The 20,402-nt window shown below is 41.9% G+C and overlaps 1 protein-coding gene across 4 annotated transcripts in view; it reads left to right on the top strand.

Moving 5' to 3' along the window:
- Positions 1-20,402, top strand: part of LOC126184525 (uncharacterized) — a 922,262-nt gene that overhangs the window by 257,912 nt on the left and 643,948 nt on the right. The window contains exon 2 of one of the 4 annotated variants that reach the window (XM_049926927.1): positions 594-646. The exons of the other annotated variants lie outside the window; for them this stretch is intronic. The gene's annotated coding sequence lies outside the window, so the exon portion shown is untranslated. The remainder of the gene's footprint in view (positions 1-593; positions 647-20,402) is intronic. 4 annotated transcript variants of the gene reach the window in all.

The following is a 20,402-nucleotide window of genomic DNA, read 5'->3' as shown; positions in this document are numbered from 1 at the left end:
ATTGCAAGTTTGTATTTTGTTTCAATTATTACAGGAAGCGCAGGGTAGAATTTCATCGATATCAACGTAAGGGTCAAAGTGCTTTTGTACACTAGGACTACGACTATGGTGGTCTTCGAGGATTATCTTTACGCGTTGCTGTGAAGTTGATATTTGGCTCGAAATGGCTTTATGGCCGCATCTTCTCTCTCGTAGACGACGAAAATCGAAGTGTATTCAGTTAACAATAGCTTCGCATCGAGATGACTGCTCAAGAAAACCACGGCCTATTTCTTCTCCCACTCGTGTTCAATCTGTGCAAATGCTCGGATTGCGGAATAGCTAGCGGAGTTGAAATTTCTTGCTGTCGGATACAAAAAGGTAAACTGAATATTGTATCCATAATTGATGGATAAAAAAAACCAAGACTTCCGAATTAAAATTAACAAAATAAATCGCAGTCAGACTCAATAATGTCAGATTTACGATTGTCTGTGACTGTAATTATCTATGACATGCTAACAGTGGTTCATTTTTCTAGGTTAGGTGTTTGAATACCGTAAGTCTGCTTGAAATTAGTGAGCGTCTCATCCACCTTCCCTTTTCATTTGCAGCTAGCATCAAAGGACGCGCTTCCTTGACCTCTTCTTCGCGTCTTACGTGAAAGGTAAGCTTTCTCCGGACCGTAACCCACAATACCTTTTTCGGAGACTAGTTTTTCTTTCCTGCTGCGTTCATCGGTTGTCAGTGCGTAACGGAAAAAGGACGTGACCAGCTTTGTCAAGAGGTGTGTTTACGTGTTATCCTCTTGGGCAAAGTGCTTAAGTGTACACGCAACCGTGTACTACACGGCTTGTGTAAATCTCTTTTATTTAAGTTTTATGGGTTCTATTTATAGCAGCAATTACCTTTAACTACTATGCTAACGACCAGATACGAGTACATGTAATAAGTCGTTATACGAAGGATAGTCTAAGCACAATTTTGTCGTTTTTGAGAAACAGGTAAATAGAACATGAAAACCACAAAGGAATGGTTTTTCTCGATCATTTTGCACGGAATGCTACGATTTGTTAAATAGGTTCACTTGAACCTATTACTAAAACCATTATTACAACTTACATTACCGATTGCGGCTCAAGACCGTCTCAAGACCGTCTTTGTATGTCTTGACGCCTGCATTATTTTGCGAAGTACAAGGAATTTACTTTTCGCCCACACCAAAAGACGCTTTCAGTGGTGTTTACTCTGTACCAATTCCGTTAGCTTTCTATCCTTTGAAGTATTTGTGCATACACGTCACCACTGTAACCATCACAGGTTTTTGTATTTAAATAGAAAGCTAAGTTGTGGGCAGTTAATGACAGTGGTTCCAGTTGTGGCGTTAAATTTCAGTTCAATAGGGTCAGTGCGTTCATATTATCAGTCCTTCTCAAACAGACGTGCCAGCTAAAGGAGGTTTTGTTGTTATTTGCTATGTACTTGGATCTCACAACGACACTCTGTAAATTAGTAATCCATTTATCAGAATAGGAGGATTTCGTATTATGTACGTGAGTGTCTGTCGATAATTGTAATACATTTACTATTCGAGGTTTCTTCAACATATGACCTATTTTGCGTTCTGCTCCATATTCCTACATAAGCTCTTCCACAAAAAAATTAATATCATAGGAAGATTCGGCACACACAGAAAGAGACTGACTGGGAAAAGAGTTCACTTGTGGCCAAGGGCGCCCGTACAGTAGTTTGCAAGGAGTGGGGGCTGCATACCAAGGGGTATGGGGCATTTTTAATATTTTGGAAGCCGAAGCAATTTGTAAGTAGCCATAAAAAGATCCATCTCCGACCCTGCTGAAAACCTACATAATACCGACTTTTAAATAATTTTCTTGAAAGAAATTAACTTAAAACACTATTAGTGTTTCGGGGGGGGGGGGGGGGCGGCGGCGGCGGGGGTCGCCCTTGCCCCGGGCATGGACGCCCTTCCTTGTAGATCAAAATTAGCATAATTTCCTGCCTGGTAATGCTACAGATATATTATTGATGAGTCCGTTGTGGCTGAGATTAGGGGACTAAGTCGATGACGTTAAATTTGTTTGCACACGGGCAGCGCTAGTAACTCTGACCAGAAAAGTAGGTTGACGCAAGACGTGGTCTGAGTCTTTCGGGAAACAATAAAAAACGCTTTACTCGAAGCTAGTCATTTTTATTACGTGCTTAGAATGGAATCAGCCAACTCACAACCCCACTGGAGTTCAAAACTGTGTCGAATCAAGACGCGAGCCTAGACCCTTGCCTTTCTCAGGTAGCTCTCTTAAGCATCATTCGTACTGGAGAGAAACTGTAGACTCTTTTTGCTTCACTTCCTCGTATTACCCTTTCTTCGAGTAATGCTAGTCCAGCAAGGGTTGCAGGAGAGCTTCTGTGAAGTTATTTCAGTTGTGTAATACTGGTTGAATGTGTGGAGGTGGACCGTTATTCGTTCCTGGATAGCTCAGTCGGTAAAGGCATTACATGGGAAAGCCGGGATTGTAAGTTTGTGTAACAGTTCGGTACACAGTTTAAGTTTGCCAGGAAGTTTCACAATAGCGTACTCTCCGATGCAACAGATAGCTTCCTTTGTATAACGAAGTTGGTAGAAGTTCGTAAATTTCCTTCTGTAAGTCTGGATTTACGTCTAATCTAATACATTACGCAATGTCCAGTCACATTACTGTGACAACATGTCAGAAACCCGAATAACTACCTTTTCATCTTGGACAGCTGCGAGGCGTGCAGGAAGTGTTAGTGTGCTTCTGGAAGGTACTGACAGGAGCTATGCTTACTCCAGTGACGTGGCCAGCTGCGCTAGGTTTCTCGGTTTAAGGATTCATGGCGCGAACAGTCCGATAACAGATTCTTGGTAGGGCTTAAATCCGGCGAGTCTGAGGGCCAGTGGAGTACGATAAACTCATCCTAGTTCCCTTCGAACCACGCACGCGCACTGCGAGCTGCGACACGTTGCATTGTCCTGCTGGTAGATACCATCGTGCCGAGGATAAACAAACTGCATGTAAGGATGGAAATGGTCCTCAAGGACAGATGGATACTTGTGTTGATACATTGTGCTTCCAGAATGACGAGGTCACCCAGGAAATGCCACGAGAATATTCCCCAGACATAACGGTTCCTCCTCCGGCCTGAACCCTTCGCTTTCTCGCCGTACGCACCAACGGTCAGCTATCTGATGGAACATAAAACGTGATTCATCTGAAGTGGCCGTCTGTCGCCACTCATTGGACGTCCAGCTGAGATAGTGGAGTCCAAATTCCAGCATTCGTTGTCGAACAGTAGTCAGTATGGGTGCATGAACAAGGCGCCTGCTGCAGAGGCCCATACGCAGCCACGTTCGCTGAACGGTGGCTGAGAAGACACTGTTGGTAACCCCTTTGTTCATCTGGATGATCAGTTGCTCAACAGTTACACGTCTATTCACTCGTACACATCTCCGCAACCGTCGTTTACCCCTGTCATATACGGCTCGTGGTGCCCACAATTGTCTCAGTGCCGGTTTTGGATAGCGCCATTTCGCCATGCACGTTATGCTTCAACCACGGCGGAATGCGAACAGTTTACAAACAGTTTTGGAAATGCTTCCACTCTTGGCGCGAAAGCCAGTGATCAAGCCCTTTTGGACGTCAGATAAGTCGCATGGTTTCCGCGTTACAATGACTGCACTGTTTTCCACGTCCCAATGACTCGTTTTATATGCCCCCACTGCCAATGCTGCTACCAGCCGTCTGTGAGAAGTTACTGTCCGTTAACGTCGAAAATAGCCGGTGGTTACATTAATGTTATTGAGTCGTGTAGATAAAATGTTGTCATTGTACATCTGAACTATGGCAATAACCAAATAGGGCAATAAACTATTACATCTGTTTCTAATAATGATTAGCAAATTATTTTGTTGTATTAGATAATTTGTTAACATTATGAAGCTTCACATTTACGAAAAAGTTTGCTGTTTTGTTTGGTATACCGGTTTACGCTCTCACCGGAAACCCCAAAAGTATCTTTCAACTGTGTTTTATTTGTAACATATGCGCATTGAACTCCACGTTATAGCTTTTAGCTACGTGGTTTCACCGTCTCAAAGAATAAATAGTCACGCTTTCCCTTCATAAGACAGTCACTGACTCGAGTGACAATGACTGAAATGTTCTCAGCTAAAACATCTGAAAAAGATGTGCTGTGTTGTCGGATGCACGCTCCAAAAATGAATGATTCGAACTTCAGTACTTCATGACGCATACTACATGCAGTTTCCACCATATGTTTCTTAAATGACAATGTCATAGCAGTATACATAGCAATCGCATACGACTGTCCCTTTCTCAACGTGAAAGAGAAGTATCAGGTTTTGCCCCTCTGGCGCCTTACTCGGTGTTATCATTGTGTCGAATTTAGCTATAATTTAAATGCATGTCTTCTGTTACCGAAGAACTCATAAGAGCTACATGAGAGATTTATGAGAGCTCTGCCTGTTCCCACCGCCGCTCTCCTTCATTTCCCAACTTTTGGACCTTCCCCCGCACGAAAAATACGATTAGTATAGTAAAACTCGGCAGTGGACTATGGGCAAACCGTCGCGGTACAAATATAGTGTCTCTGGATCTATCGGCATACGAGTATATTGGCATCGACTAGGGAGACTTTCCAACTTGAAATCAGGAAGTCGCTCGCGTATCTGTTAAGTCCAGTGTGCAGCATCGCAGAAAACGTAGTTCTCACACTAAGCGAGGTGAGGCAGTGATTAATACACTTCATCCTGTAGGGGAGGAGCGAGGTTCAAATTACCGTCCAACCATCCAGATTAAGATTTTCTGTGACTTCTATCAATCAGTCGAGGCGAATACTGTGTTGACTCCTCCAACAAGATCGCTGTCACTTTACTTCTTCATCCTTGACCAACCGAACATGTGCTACTTTTCTTCTTTCTTGCTATCGTTCATCTTCGACGTTGTTATTATTGCTCCTCTTCGACGGATGAAACGGATTGGCGACCGAGCCCGTGTGGAATCTCGGTACCATGTTGCTCAGTATTACGCATATTGAAATTGATTTAGCGCTGTCACAGGTAAGAGCTTTATGTCCGCACTCCTGACTCAGCAATTACAATGATCATGAGCTGTATACTGCAGTTGATTTCCATGCAGTCGCCGGCAAACATGAGTGTTTTCTTCCAACAGAATAGTTGTGGAATGTTGTGCAGAGCAGCGGCCAATAGAATGGAGAAAGCTGGCTTTTACGAAACGCAGGACGCTCCTCCCTCGCAGGTGGATGGAGCGGCTGAGACCCAGATCTGGCAGTCACTCGGCCGCGGTCTCCCAATGCAAATGAGGCGCTGCGGCCCGATCACATGACCCACCTTACCGAATGACAGGAACCGGTTGCGGTCTCATTGCTACCCGATACCAGCGCTGCTCATTGGGCGCAGCACACGCGCTTTTCGTCCACTTGCCTTTGTAATGCTCACGACTCTGCCGTCCTGCACGCAGTAATACAGTCTCGGCTGAAAGTGACTAGAGACTTTTCGCACTGCCAAAATGAAATACTTCATTTGTGTGGCTTTAACGTCCTTAGTTCCTTCACAATTGTTAAAGGCTTTCCAAATTCGTCTTTGCAATTACAAAAAAAATGCACTTTTATTTTACTACACGTATTTCGATTTATTCATTTCAAACGTCGCTGGTAGCATATGTGTCTAATTTTCGTTTACATCTGGAAGTGTCCTTTGCATGTAAATTTTCCAGGTATTCCTACTTTTGGCACTGATCTTCGTCGTCTGTATGCACACATTTGTCTGTAGACATCCATTTAGCCAGGGGAACGTAACGAAACATTAGTTGTTCAATATTTTGTCGTGTTTCACACCAAAGAAAGCGTAGTGCTGCAAGCCAAAGTGAAATCAGGTCAAAACGTGTGTGCCAAACGCAGGAATGCCTGAAAAAATACACGCAGAGGACACTTCAATGTGTAAGGGTAGATCAAAAATGCTTACACTGACGACGTTTTAAATTAATAAAACTTAACGCGCGTAGTAATATAAATACCCTTTTTAGTAGCTGAAAAGACGGATTTGAAATATCTTCAATAACCAAAATGAACTCTTAGATCTACGCACCTATGACGACCGAAGTAATTTTAAACAATTATTTACTTGTTTCAAATGACCATTTGCCGTAGTTTTTAAATGAAAATAGTAAAACATTTTCTGCTGCTTTTTATTCCAGACAACCTTAAGGATGTTACTTTTATACATGAGGTCAAATACATTCATGGTTCTCTATCCCGCATTAAATATGAAATTACTAATGAAATGTTATTGTCATCAGGAAACAGTGTATACGTGACACTACTTGTAACTTCAGAAACTTATTTAAGTAACCACGCTTTTGGAAGTTGGTGATTTCAAGTTCTTGTCTGCTATCCTCATCTATGCTTGTCGTGGTTTTTTTGGGAAGGCTAATCATTTGAAACTTGCACGCAGATTAAAACTGTGTGCCGGACTGGGACTTGAATCGGGAGTTCTAGTGTAATGCTCTTACCGTCTGAGCTCTTCAGGCACGACTCACGACGTGCCACCACAGCTTCACTTCTGCCACTACCTCTCTCTGCTGCGTTCCAAACTTCACAGAAGCTCCCGTGCGTACGATGTAGCGTAGCATTCCTGGCAAAAAAAAAAGAGACCATTGCCCAAGGGCAAAGTTCCTAGTTCGAGTCCTGGTCTAGTACGCAGTTTTAATCTGCCATAAAGTTTCAAAACAGCGTACGCTCAGCTGCAAAATGAAATATTCATTCTGGGAGTAACTGATTTATTACTGCATTTGACAGTAACTTGGGAAGTCATCTCGCAATTTCCTGGTGCGATGAGTACGCTTCACGTCCCTGGAAATCCATTTTACACTGTTTCAGTTATTTTGAGGCCTGATTAACCAGAACTAACTACACCTCCTTAGACTGAAGTTTTCTCTTGCAAATTATCTCCAAAGCATAAAACTAAACGAATTATTAACAATAACAGATTTCTTGTTGCATAAGCTGTTTATCTGGGAATTTCAAGATTGTCAGTTGATCCAGTTTTACAAAGTGAGAAGTTATGTTTTGAACACACACTATAAAATAATATATTGCACAGTATACGAGTAATTACATTAAGAGCATTCCAATACGCCACTTGTTGACGATTTCCTTTATAACTGATTTCGAAAACACGTTCTGTACTTCATATTGTTAATATATATCGAAAGTTTTGATGAAGACGAGATACACACACAGATTCGAATATCTGTTTTGACATGACCATCTTAGAACCCCTCTGAATCCTATAACAGAGCGTGGGAGGATAAAAATGACACCCCCCCCCCCCCAATTGCTTTTGTGAAATTTTTGTTCTACCGTAAGAATTTTTTAGACGGTATATAGTTGGGACTGGAATGGCCTGAAAGTAAAGCTTTACATTGCATATAATTAGGTTGTTCAGTTTTGCGAATGCTGATAGGGAAATATTTGTTTTGCTTTCCATTGTGTTTACGAATCTTTCCTGCATATGTATAAGGACAGCTTCCCATGATAAGGGTTTTTCTTCGCTTCGTATTTATCGTGTTTGTGTTAGTGTTCCATCTGCAACTTGAAAACCAGGTATTAAATAAGCGATAAAAGGCGCCTATTTTATGACAGTTGTGTTGAATCTCTCTGAGGAATGTGGAATAATACTTCGAAACTCACGATCAAGGCTGTTGTCACGCGACTACTTTAAGTGTTACCAGTAGTCATGATGTACATGTTCTTCCTTCAGCACTTAGATAACTTTAAATTACTCTGATGGTTTAATTAAACATACTTCAAACTACGTTTACATGGCTAAGACGCAAATTCCACTTAACGCCTAACAGTGGATTCATCGCACCCACCTACACAATAATTCTGGTATTCCAGTCGCGAACAGCGCGCCGAAAAAACGAACACCTATGTCTTTCCGTGCGAGCTCTGATTTCCCTTCCTTTGTTATGGTGATCGTCTCTCCTATGTAGGTCAGCGTCAACAAAATATTTTCGCATTCGGAGGAGACAGTCTGTGATTGAAATTTCGTGACAAGAACCCGCCAGAAACGGATTTGTTTTAATGATGTCCATCCCAATCATTTATCACGTCCATGACACTCTCTCCTAAATTTCGTGATAATACAAAACGAATTGCCCTTCTTTGAACTTTCTCGATGTACTCCGTTAATCCTATCTGATAGTAGTACAGGCACCCTCTCTAGCAGATCTGTTGCATCTTCTGAGCGTTCTGGCAATAAAATGGAATCTTTGGTTCGCCTTCCCCACAACATTTTCTGTGTGTCCTTTCTGTTTAATTTGTTCGTAATTGTAATTCATAGGTATTTAGGTGAATTTACGGCCTTTAGATTTGACTGATTTATCGTGTAACCGAAGTTTAACGTTTTCCTTTTAGCGCTCATGTGGATGACCTAACACTTTTCGTTATGTAGGCTCAATTGCCAATTTTCGCACCAAACAAATATCTTACCTGAATCGTTTTGCAATTGGTTTTGATCTTCTGCTGACTTTACTAGACAATAAACAACAGGATCATCTGCAAACAACGTACGACGGCTGCTCAGATTGTCTCCTGAATCTTTTATATAGATACGGAACAGCAGAGCGCCTGTAACACTACCTTGGGGAACGCCAGAAATCACTTCTGTTTTACTCGATGACTTTCCGTCAATTACTACGAACTGTAGCCTCACTGACAGGGAATCACTAATCCAGTCGCATAACTGACACTATATTCCACGAGCAACTGATTTCAAGCTGCTTGTGAGGTACGGTGTCAAAAGCCTTCTGGAAATCTAGAAATACGGAGTCAATTTGAAATCCCTTGTCGATAGCACTCAACACTTCATGTGAGTAAAGAGCTAGTTGTGTTTCACAAGAACGATGTTTTCTACGTCCGTGTTGACTGTGTGTCAGTAGACCGTTCGCTTCCGGTAATTCATAACGTTCGAACTCAATGTTCCAAAATTCTGCTGCATATCGACGTTAATGATATGGGCCTGTAATTTAGTGGATTACCCCTACTACCTTTCTTGAATATCGGTGTGATCTGTGTAACTTTCCAGTCTTTGCGTACGGATCATTCGTCTAGCGAGCGTTTGTATATGATGGTTAAGTATGGTGCTATTGCATTAACATACTCTGAAAGGAACTCAATTCGTATACTGTCTGGACCTGAAGACTTGCTTTTATTAAGTGATTTAAGATGCTTCACTACTCCGAGGATATCTGCATCAAAGTTACTCATGTTGGCAGCTAGTCTTGATTCGAATTCTGGAATATTTACTTCGTCTTCTACAACAACCCTATGTTCACTAAGCCCTGTCCGTTTGCTATTGAAGTGAGCTCATGAACTAACTGTTAGTTATAATTTTCAGAGAATGCGTTTAGCACACTTTCGGAATGTGTTTTATGCTTAACTCCGGACTTAAATATATATTATCGCCAACATATTGAAGGTAAATTGAAGTCACCTCCGACTATAATTGTGCGAGTCGATACGTGTTTGAAATTAGACTAAAGTTTTCTTCGAACCTTTCAGCAATTGCATCATTTGAGTTGGGAGATCAGTAAAAGTATCCAATTATTATTTTATTCTGGTTGCGAAGAATGAGCTCTACCCTCACGAACTCTCACGAACTATCTACTTCAATTTCGCTACAAAATAAACTACTTCTAACAGCAACAAATACACCTCTGCGAACTATATTTAGCCTATCCTTTTAAGAATTTGAGCATCAGTGCTTTCTAATAGCACTTGGAGATCTGGTACTTCCGCATCACAGATAGGAAAATTTACAACTCATTTCACAGTGTATTCCTGCGTTTCCTTGATTTCTTTTTAACCGATTAATGCCGAGTGTTGCGAAGTCGCATCATACGAATGCTGTGCTAATAATTGGAAGGTTAACTGTTTTTGAATACCAGTGCCGGTAGGGTCCTGATTTTACATGAAGCTACCAATGGTTCTGCACGTGCTGCATTCTCCTGAGTGTTTGGGGCACCTCTAAAGCGCATTTTTTTTTTTTTTTTTTTTGTCTTTCATCTAGAAATTTATTCAGATTTTGAGGGGTTAAAGAAAAGCAGCATTTGTGCTTCAGATCCTCCGCGATTTTTTTTCTAGCATGATTAGCACGATACGTTTTCGCATAATAACGAAGTGTTTAGTCACAGTGACGTCTGTTTTATATTCGTAATATAACTGTACATTATTGTTCGCACTGAAAAGCACCATCGTATTCGTTTGTTAAATATTTTTTCAGTTGTGAAAATACTTCCACAAGGACGCTACTTTCTGAAAAACTGTAGATTTGTTTAGGACTTAATGTAGCACCATAAATCGTTGTAATTTTGTAAAATGCTGTTTTGCAGCGCACAGCGTAGATAGGAGTGTTCTGTAACCCCAAAGCAGTTGTTGCCAAGCTGTGTCACGAAATCTTTGGGTTCTTCTAAAAGATGGCAGTGATTCCTTGGAAAAATATTATAAATCAATTTCAAGAAGTGTTGCATTTAGTCCGCAGCTCGTGGTCGTGCGGTAGCGTTCTCGCTTCCCGCGCCCGGGTTTCCGGGTTCGATTCCCGGCGGGGTCAGGGATTTTCTCTGCCTCGTGGTGACTGGGTGTTGTGTGACGTCCTTAGGTTAGTTAGGTTTAAGTAGTTCTAAGTTCTCGGGGACTTATGACCATAGATGTTGAGTCCCATAGTGCTCAGAGCCATTTGAACCATTTTTGTTGCATTTATGATTGGTTTTTCGCTTTGGTCATTTGGTCATCATTAACCGTATGGAGGGAAACTAATTCTTCGTGATAGCACTGTATCCCTCGAGTCGGTGTATCGTTGTTTCCTGTGCAAACAAAAGGTTACAACAGAGAATTTTTACAGCAGCGAGGTTTTAGAATTAGTTCGCAGCTAATTACAATAGCTGTAATAACTGTAAGTTCCAACCACGGGTAGTTATCCACAGTGTCGGGTGACACCGTACTGGAACATATTGGCAGCGGAATGCTAATAGTAAGCGACACGGTCCCTATTTGGAGAAGCAGAGAATGTGAAACTGTTAGCTGAAGCGTGTTCACAAATCTCAGTCGGAAGAGTACTGTCTATGAAAGCTAGCTGTCCGGTTCGAGTCTCGATCAGGTACGCGATTTCATCTTACCAGAAAAAAATTCTGAATACGCTGACTACTTAGTTGAATAGAGAGGCATTTTATCCTACATGAAATACTGCCAGTCCCTCTGTTATTCTTCCTCTGCATCTGCTGCACCTACTACCTAGATGAATTAGATGGTAAACTCCCTCTGCAGTTAATTGTGGGGTCCTTAATGAGAAGTTATGACCTGTCCTATTCTTACGTTTTGGTGCATCACAAAACTTTCCTGTTGTATTTCAGCTTTTAGACCTTTAACGACCTATTTTATTAATGGATAATAAGTAATTCCGCGTGGAATCAAATATAACCGAAGCTTCTTGTTTTAAATAGTCATTAGATGATAATAATAATTTCTATTACATTTGCAGACGTTATAACCTCATAACTCAAATTCGTCGGCACTGTTCATAGCTCTTCTTAAAATATGAATGTGGATAGTTGTTTTCATCTAATTTATTTACTCTTTATTTTCTCTCTGTGACTCCAGTGTACTGGACAAGTTTCCGCATTTTGCACTGTTTTAACGTTGATTGTGTGTGGAGGACAACACGCGTCAGTTGCGCGTTTCACATGTTTCGTACAAACACCTTTTGATCTTTTACAGCGTGAAATTTTTACTCTACGTAGCTCCGCCTATTAAGTATTCTGCGTTTGCTTGTCACACTGCTGCTTTGTTTAGAATATCTGGTGAACGTTTGTAGGTACTGTACTTTGTACTGTCTGGATTGTTTACCCTGCCGACATAAAGCCTAGAAAATTGTAAATTATTATTTTTGCTTCAGTCATACAAGGCATCTCTCTCCTGATTGTTTTATTTTTCACGTTCCTCCAATATTCTTTCAACATCATTTCATGACGTTCTGTTTTTCTTTCATCCAGCAGTTGCAGTCCTATTGTTACTCCTTTTACTTTGCAATCGCAGTTCTCACACTTCCGTCGAGTTCTCGTTCCTGCTGTTTCGTTATTTGTACTATATGGCTCCAGGTCTTTTTTGATACTCTCAATACCAGCTTGTCAGTTTCTTTACGCAGAACTACTTACAGGTCTCTTTCCGTTTCCAACTGTCGTCTGCTTTTGGATTACAATTTTATATAATTTATTGGCATCAGGCTAGTCAAGCGTGGCAGGCATCAGCTCAATGTTGCCATCCATGGGGAGACACTACTCACGCCTACTGTAGTGTCTTCGTCTTTTCAGTGTTTACTCTAGTACTGCTTCTGTCCATCTCACGTCATATTTTCACACAATATGTTCTGTCCATTTCCATTTTAGAGCCTTTACCCTTTCCCAAATATCCTGAATTCCTTTGTCTTCACTTCTTTCCCGATCTTCCTTAGTGAGACTTGGGAGCTACCTTTCCACAGTACTGTGTGCTTTTTCAAGTTCTCTTCTGAAAATCTCGATTAAAATCCAAGATTAACAGCTATATGATAGTCCGGGAAGAACACACAAATCGAAAATAACCATTTTTATGTTGGTTTGCGAATGTTTCGATGGAAAATTTCAAGCTTTTGGTCTCCTTCGATGTTACTTCCTGTCCCAGGTAAACATAAACGTTAACATTTTTAGACAGTTGTTCAGTATTATTTATCTTACAGTTTCCCACTTGTTGAGCATCATATTTGTTTTGGAGAGATTTTTCTTGAGGCTTGCTTTTTCGCTTCTATGTGATAAATCGTTCGTAGAGGATTGAAACTCTTATCATACTTTTGACAAGGACTACCGTGTCGTCTTTAAAGTTAGTGAGTTTTCCAATTTATTCAAATTTCCGTTTATTTCTGAATAAATTTGGACATAACTATCTCAAGTACTGCTATAAATAGTTCGATTGGTACAGGGTCACGCAGCTGTACCCTTCCATCGTGTGGTTTCTTCTGCTTATAGTATCCATCGAGATGTGATAGATGTTACATAATATGTTTATGCATCTTCTTTCCACACCTTGTCCGGTCAGTGCTTGTATGATTATGTAAACTATGTGATAATAAGTATCTGGACACCCTAAAAACATACATTTTTCATATTAGGTGCATTGTACTGCCACATACTGCCAGGTTCAAAAATGGTTCAAATGGCTCTGAGCACTATGGGACTCAACTGCTGTGGTCATCAGTCCCCTAGAACTTAGAACTAATTAAACCTAACTAACCTAAGGACATCACACACATCCATGCCCGAGGCAGGATTCGAACCTGCGACCGTAGCAGCAGCGCGGCTCCGGACTGGAGTGCCTAGAACCGCACGACCACCGCGGCCGGCTTACTGCCAGGTACTCCATATCAGCGACCTCAGTAGTCATTAGACATCGTGAGAGAGCAGAATGGGGCGCTCTGCGGAATTCACGGATTTCGAACGTGGTCAGGTGATTGGGTGTCACTTGTGTTATACGTCTGTACGCGAGATTTCCACACTCCTAAACATCCGTAGGTCCACTGTTTCCGATGTGATAGTGAAGTGGAAACGTGAAGGGACACATACAGCACAGAAGCGTACAGGCCGATGTTGTCTGTTGACTGACAGAGACCGCCGACAGTTGAGGAGGGTCGTAATGTGTAATAGGCACACATTTGTCCAGACCATCATAAATTCCAAACTGCATCAGGATCCACTGCAAGTACCATGACAGTTAGGCGGGAGGTGAGAAAACTTGGATTTCATTGTCGAGCGGCTGCTCATAAGCCACACATCAGGCCAATAAATGCCGAACGACGCCTCGCTTGGCGTAAGGAGCGTAAGTAAACATTGGACGATTGAACAGTGGAAAAACTTTGTGTGGAGTGACGAAGCACGGTACACGATCCGATGGCAGAATGGGTATGGCGAATGTCCGGTGAACGTCATCTGCCATCGTGTGTAGTGCCAACAGTAAAATTCGGAGGCAGTGGTGTTATGGTGCGGTCGAATTTTTCATGGAGGGGGCTTGCACCCGTTGTTGTTTTGCGTGGCACTATCACAGCACAGACCTGCATTGATGTTGTAAGCATCTTCTTGCTTCCCACTGTTGAAGAGAATTTCGGGGATGGTGATTGCATTTTTCAACACGATCGAGCACCTGTTCACAATGCACGGCCTGTGGTGGAGTGATCACACGACAATAACTTCCCTGTGATGGACTGGCCTGCACAGAGCCCTGACCTAAATCCTATAGAATACCTTTGAGATGTTTTGGAACGCTGACTTCGTGCCAGGCTTCACCGACCGACGTCTATACCTCCCTTCAGTGTAGCACTCCGTGAAGAATGGGCTGCCAGTCCCCAGGAAACCTTTTAGCACCTGATTGAACGTATGCCTGCGAGAGTGGAAGCTGTCATCAAGGCTAAGAGTGGGCCAACATCATACTGAGTTCCAGCATAGCCGATGCAGGGTACCACGAACTTGTAAGTCACTTTCAGTGAGGTGTCCGGATACCTTTGATCACACAGTGTATTTTCCCTCCATTTCTTTAATTTATGTTTCAGTAATTAGGCGAGACATATGTTGGAGGAAGTAATGTGTTTTTGATTCGTTTTGGGACGTGGGCTCTCGCAGGTTTGTGGGTAAGGATCGGTGCGATGCACAACATTTCTTTTTCTTCTTCATTGCTCTCTGTCTCTCTCTCTCTCTCTCTCTCTCTCTCTCTCTCTCTCTCTCTCTCTGTCTCTTTCTCTTTGTCCGCTGTTAATCCAACTTGATAAGGACCTGCAATCTGCAAACAATTCCCAGGAGTTGTTCAAACGAGGATTTTGTAAGAAATCTCTTTCGTGAGTGCATTACAGTTCCGTAGGATTCTTACCAAAGCTATGCCTTCCTTTAAGGTAGATATTTGTGGTCGTTGTCATTTAAACTGCTTGTGGCAGATACTCTCAGGAACCGGACAGTTGTAAATGATTTCAGTGACTGATCGCCGATCTCGTAGTCAAACGATATTTTGATCTTTTCATCATTTTAATCGAATTGCGTTACATTTATTTACGTTGAGGGTCGGCTGCCAAGACATGGATAATTTGGAAGTCTCTAAGTGTTTCGTAACGATTTACTAACAATATCATCTCCCTGTAGGCAGCTGGTCTGCGAACAGTTTCATTTATTGGTGCAAAATTAATACTACTTGTTGTGTCTAGGAAACCTGCCCACTCGGTTCGCTAGACAAACAATCAAACAACTTGTATTAATGTAATTTTATTATTGTAATAAAACTCAATAATTAACTTTGGGAATTACACTGATTTGTCGCTAGCAATGGGCGACACACGAAATAATCAGTCTTTGCAGTGACTGCTGATCTCTAACTGACGAAAGTCTGTCCTGAACTGCTATCGAAGAGCCTAACGTTGACGATGCTACCGAAGTCGCTAATCTTGAAGCTGCTAGTGAAGTGGGCCGCACCAGTCGGGCGCGGCACTTGTTTCCTCTTCACGTAGTGGCCGCTGCTGTGTCGTTGTCGTCCTGGAAGTGAGGTCGGTCAGTCTCCGATTGGCTGACTTCTTCTCACAACCTTCTCTTCCCTGTCGTTCCCGGCTGGCGTGCTGCCGCTTGACTTTGCGGCGTGACACTGTTTATTCCTATTTTCTTTCTATGTCCAGTCAGCTGTAGTATGTTGTTGTTGTAGTCTTCAGTCTTGAGACTGGTTCGATGCAGGTCTCCATGGTACTCTATCCTGTGCAAGCTGCTTCATCTCCCAGTACGTACTGCAGCCTACATCCTTCTGAATCTGCTTAGTCTCCATGTACGATTTTTACACTCCACGCTGCCCTCCAATACTAAATTTGTGATCCCTTGATGTCTCCAGCTATAGTATATAAAGCACTATGTATTTTCGTTTTTGTGAAGTGCACAGTTTACATTTCTGAACATTTAAAGCAAGTTGCCAATCTTTGCACAACTTTGATATTGTATGCTACGAAAATTGTGAATTGACCCTAAGTAATGAAAAATGAGAGGTCATCCAAACGAGTGCTAAAACGAAACCGTTAAACTTCGGTTACACTATAAATCAGTCAATTCCAAAGGCCGTAAATTCACCTAAATACCTAGGAATTACAATTAAGAACAAATTAAATTGGAAACAACACACAGAAAATGTTGTGGGAAGGCGAACCAAAGACTCCATTTTATTGCCAGAACACTCAGAAGATCTACTAGAGAGGATGCCTACACTAAACTTGTGCGTCCTGCTGCAAGTTGTTGGATCGTTACCAGGTAGGATTAACGGCGTACATAGAGATAGTTCAAAGAAGGGCAGCACATTTTGTACTATCGAGAAATATGGGGGAGAGTGTCATGGACATAATAAATGATTTGGGGTGGACATCATTATAGCAAAGGCCTTTCTGGCGGGATCTTGTCACGAAATTTCAATCACAACCTTTCTACTCCGAATACGAAAATATTTTGTTGATGCTAATTTACATGGGGAGAGACGATCATCATAATAAAATAAGAGAAATCAGAGCTCGCACGGAAAGATATATGTGTTCGTTTTCTCCGCGTGCTGTTCGAGAATGGAATAACAGAATTATTGTGTAGATGGTTCGATGAACCCTCTGCCAGGCACTTGAATGTGATTTTCAGAGTAGCGATGAAGATGTTGAAGTGTCATAGTCAGACTGGATATTTGTACATGTAGATAACTGCATCATTGCTTTACAGAAAATGTAACAAATAATTCATCTCAGTGTGCTGGACGTTTGTCAAATAAGGACAAGTATTTTGTGCGTAGTTTCACATTGAACTACAGACAAAGAATTATTTTTCCCATGTTCCCGTATGTCATTAAATGGCGATGCAACTGATTTCATAAAATCGAGAAATATGAAGGGAATTTCACAGTGTTCCTGTGTTCCTGCATAAGCGAGGAGCAATGAGCGACAAGACTCCACAACTTGCGCATTGCAGTAGTCTATTTCGGCCGCCCATTCCGCTTACAGCTCAAACTTCATGTTACACGAGACTACCCACTGTTGCTGTCGGAGTGTTTCACAAGTTCTCATACGATTTCTCATTATCCAGAAATAAATTAGTCCCAATATCTTCCCACCGCTGATCGATACAAATCAGAACCTTGGTGTATCATGTGATGATCTACGCGAGAAAAACATGTCTAGATCTTGGTCTTCGACGTCTAGTTAAATGATAAACTAGTTTTCATTTTGTAGCTAATAAGTCCAATAGAGAAGAAAACCAATGGGTCTTGACTTCTAGTTCATGGAAATGTGCGGTTCTCGGAATATTTTTTTCTTATATATGATTCACTCCATATAAGTTGTATACAAAAAAGTCAAATAGCAGGCTTCTAACAATAAACTTCACTGATTAACAAACTGGATTTAGAAAAGGAAGATCAGCAACGTACAATACACTTACCCTACAGTAAGTAAGAGAGGAAGCTAATGATTCATCACAAAAAGACACACACTTTACTAAAGCTTTTGATATTTTAAACATAAATACAGTTTGGAGAAAAATGGAAAATAATGACTTAACGTCTACGAGGAAAACAAAAGCTGATGACATACAGGGAGAGTTACAGTATGCAGAATTGGAAGCAACGTATACACAAATTTGTCAAATATATCAGGGCAGTATTCAACATGTTTTAATTTATGTAGATGATGGCTTAATAGTAAGAGAAAAAAACGACTGTTAACACATACTGCCCCACCTTAAACATGTATGTAGACAATACAACGTTGTGATTTGTAGCAGCTGCCTTCAAGTAACGGTTTTCCGGCTCAGTGCTCCGAGTCTGACAAACATTACTGTGGACAACATGATTTGGCGAAAGTATCATCCCTAAACTGTTTCGGTTACCAAACTGGCAAAGAGAATAATAAAGAATGACAGATAGATCTGGCCAGATCTGAAAGCGTGTAACACGAAAAATTCAGCCGAGATATAAAAGTAAAATATTGTTAAACTATGGTTCTTGTATCATTTCTTCTTGGAAGCAATTGCTGGGTGCCGACAAAAAGAACTTACGGAAAATACCGACGTGCATAAATTAAATTTCTGATAAAAACGGGAGATGACTAAAGGACTAGGTAAGATACGAAACATTGGTACAATCACCGTAAGTAGAATCAAACGAATGTAGAATCATTTGAAACCACGATACAAACGCATATTATGATACGCTGGAATTTGGAGTCAGAAGAAGATAGTTAAGTCTTTTCCTTCATTGCTGCTGAATACCATTTCTACCATGTCGTCGCTTGGACGTAACGGTGTGTGAACTAAAGCATTTCTTTTTCTAGGCAAACGCGTCAGACTTGAGACGCCACAGCGTTTTTTTCTTTTCTTTTCTTTTTTTTTTGTCTTTTAAATTTGGTATAAGCATATTCGTTTGCGGTAAAGGTATTCGGACATTGTACCCTCTGGTGTTACCGAACAATTTGAAAATCGCTTATTTAACATCACTGTAGGCTTGTTTTTCGGTTTAGAGCTAGAGGGAGCATTACTGTTAGAACGGAGACATTTATTTGTTTATTTACCATACGACAGTATAACGCAACCGCAATCATATATAACTGTTAATGATTTAATTAATACACACATCAAAAAAAGTTTAGCATCACCTCGGTCCCGAGAGTTCCGGAAGCTTCGCAGAAAACAGGAATACAGATCAACATAAACATCATTTCCGCCCTTTTTATTGCTCATGAAAACCACACATCGTATGTTGTACCACTTTACAGCGAGACCTTCAGAGATGGTGGTCCAGATTGCTGTACGCACCGGTACTTCTAATACGCAGCAGCACGTCATCTTGCATTGCTGCATACCTGTATTCGTCGTGGCATACTATCCACAAGTTCATCGAAGCACTATTGGTCCAGATTGCCCCACTCCTCAATGGCGATTCGGCGTAGAAGCCTCAGAGTGGTTGGTGGGTCACGTCGTCCATAAACAGCCCTTTTCAATCTATCCCGGGCATGTTCGATAGGGTTCATGTCTGGAGAACATGCTGGTCACTCTAATCGAGCGATTTCGTTATCCTGAAGAAAGTCATTCACAAGATGTGCACACGATGGGGGACGAATTGTCGTCCATGGAGACGAATGCCTTGCCAATATGCTGCCAATGTGGTTGCACTATCGGTCGGAGGATGGTATTCACGCATTGTACAGGCGTTACGGCGCCCTCCATGACCGCCAGCGGCGTACGTCGGTCCCACATAATGCCACCCCAAAACAGCAGAGAACTTCCACCTTGCTGCACTCGCAGGACAGTGTGTCTAAAGCATTCAGACTGACCGGGTTGCCCCCTAACACGTCTCCGATGATTGTCTGGTTAAAGGCTTATGCGACACTCATCGGTGAAGAGAACGTGATGCGAATCCCGAGCGGTCGAGTCTGCATGTTGTTGGGCCCATCTGCACCTCGCTGCATGGTGTCGTGGTTGCAAAGATGGATCTCGCCGTGGACGTCGGGAGTGAAGTTCCGCATCATGCAGCCTATTGCGCACAGTTTGAGTCGTAACAGGACGTCCTGCGTCTGCACGAAAGGCATTATTCAACATGGTGGAGTTGCTGTCAGGGTTCCTCCGAGCCATAATCCGTAGGTAGCGGTTATCCACTGCAGTAGTAGCCCTTTGGTGGCCTGAGCGAGGCATGTAATTGACAGTTCTTGTCTCTCTGTATCTCCACCATGTCCGAACAGCATTGCTTTGGTTCACTCCGAGACGCCAGGACACTTCCCTTGTTGAGAGCCCTTCCTGGCACAAAGTAAAAATGCGGACGCAATCGAACCGCGGTATTGACCGTTTAGGCACTCTTGAACTACAGACAACACGAGCCGTGTACCTCCTTCCTGGTGGATTGACTAGAACTGATCGGCTGTCAGACCCCCTCCGTCTAATAGGCGCTGCTCATGCATGGATGTTTACATCTTTGGGCGGGTTTAGTGACATCTACGAACATTCAAAGGGACTGTATCTGTGATATAATATCCACAATTAACTTCTATCTTCAGGAGTTCTGGTAACCGAGGTGATGCAAAACTTTTTTGATGTGTGTATTTTATAAAATAAAATAAAATACTGTACAATGCAACACAATATAAATAAGGCCATTATTTGCTGTGGCATGTTTGAGGCTCCATCAGAGCTGCGCGTCCAAGGAGTGCAGTCAGCCCAGTGCAGGAGAGGGTCGCATTGACGATAAATTTTAAAAGGACCTGTTTGCTTACTTAAACG

This window comes from Schistocerca cancellata, chromosome 4 (assembly GCF_023864275.1).
Source record: "Schistocerca cancellata isolate TAMUIC-IGC-003103 chromosome 4, iqSchCanc2.1, whole genome shotgun sequence".
NCBI classification, from domain to species: domain Eukaryota; kingdom Metazoa; phylum Arthropoda; class Insecta; order Orthoptera; family Acrididae; genus Schistocerca; species Schistocerca cancellata.
The sequence above is the reverse complement of the archived record's forward strand: the minus strand, read 5'-3'. Positions and strand labels throughout refer to the sequence as shown.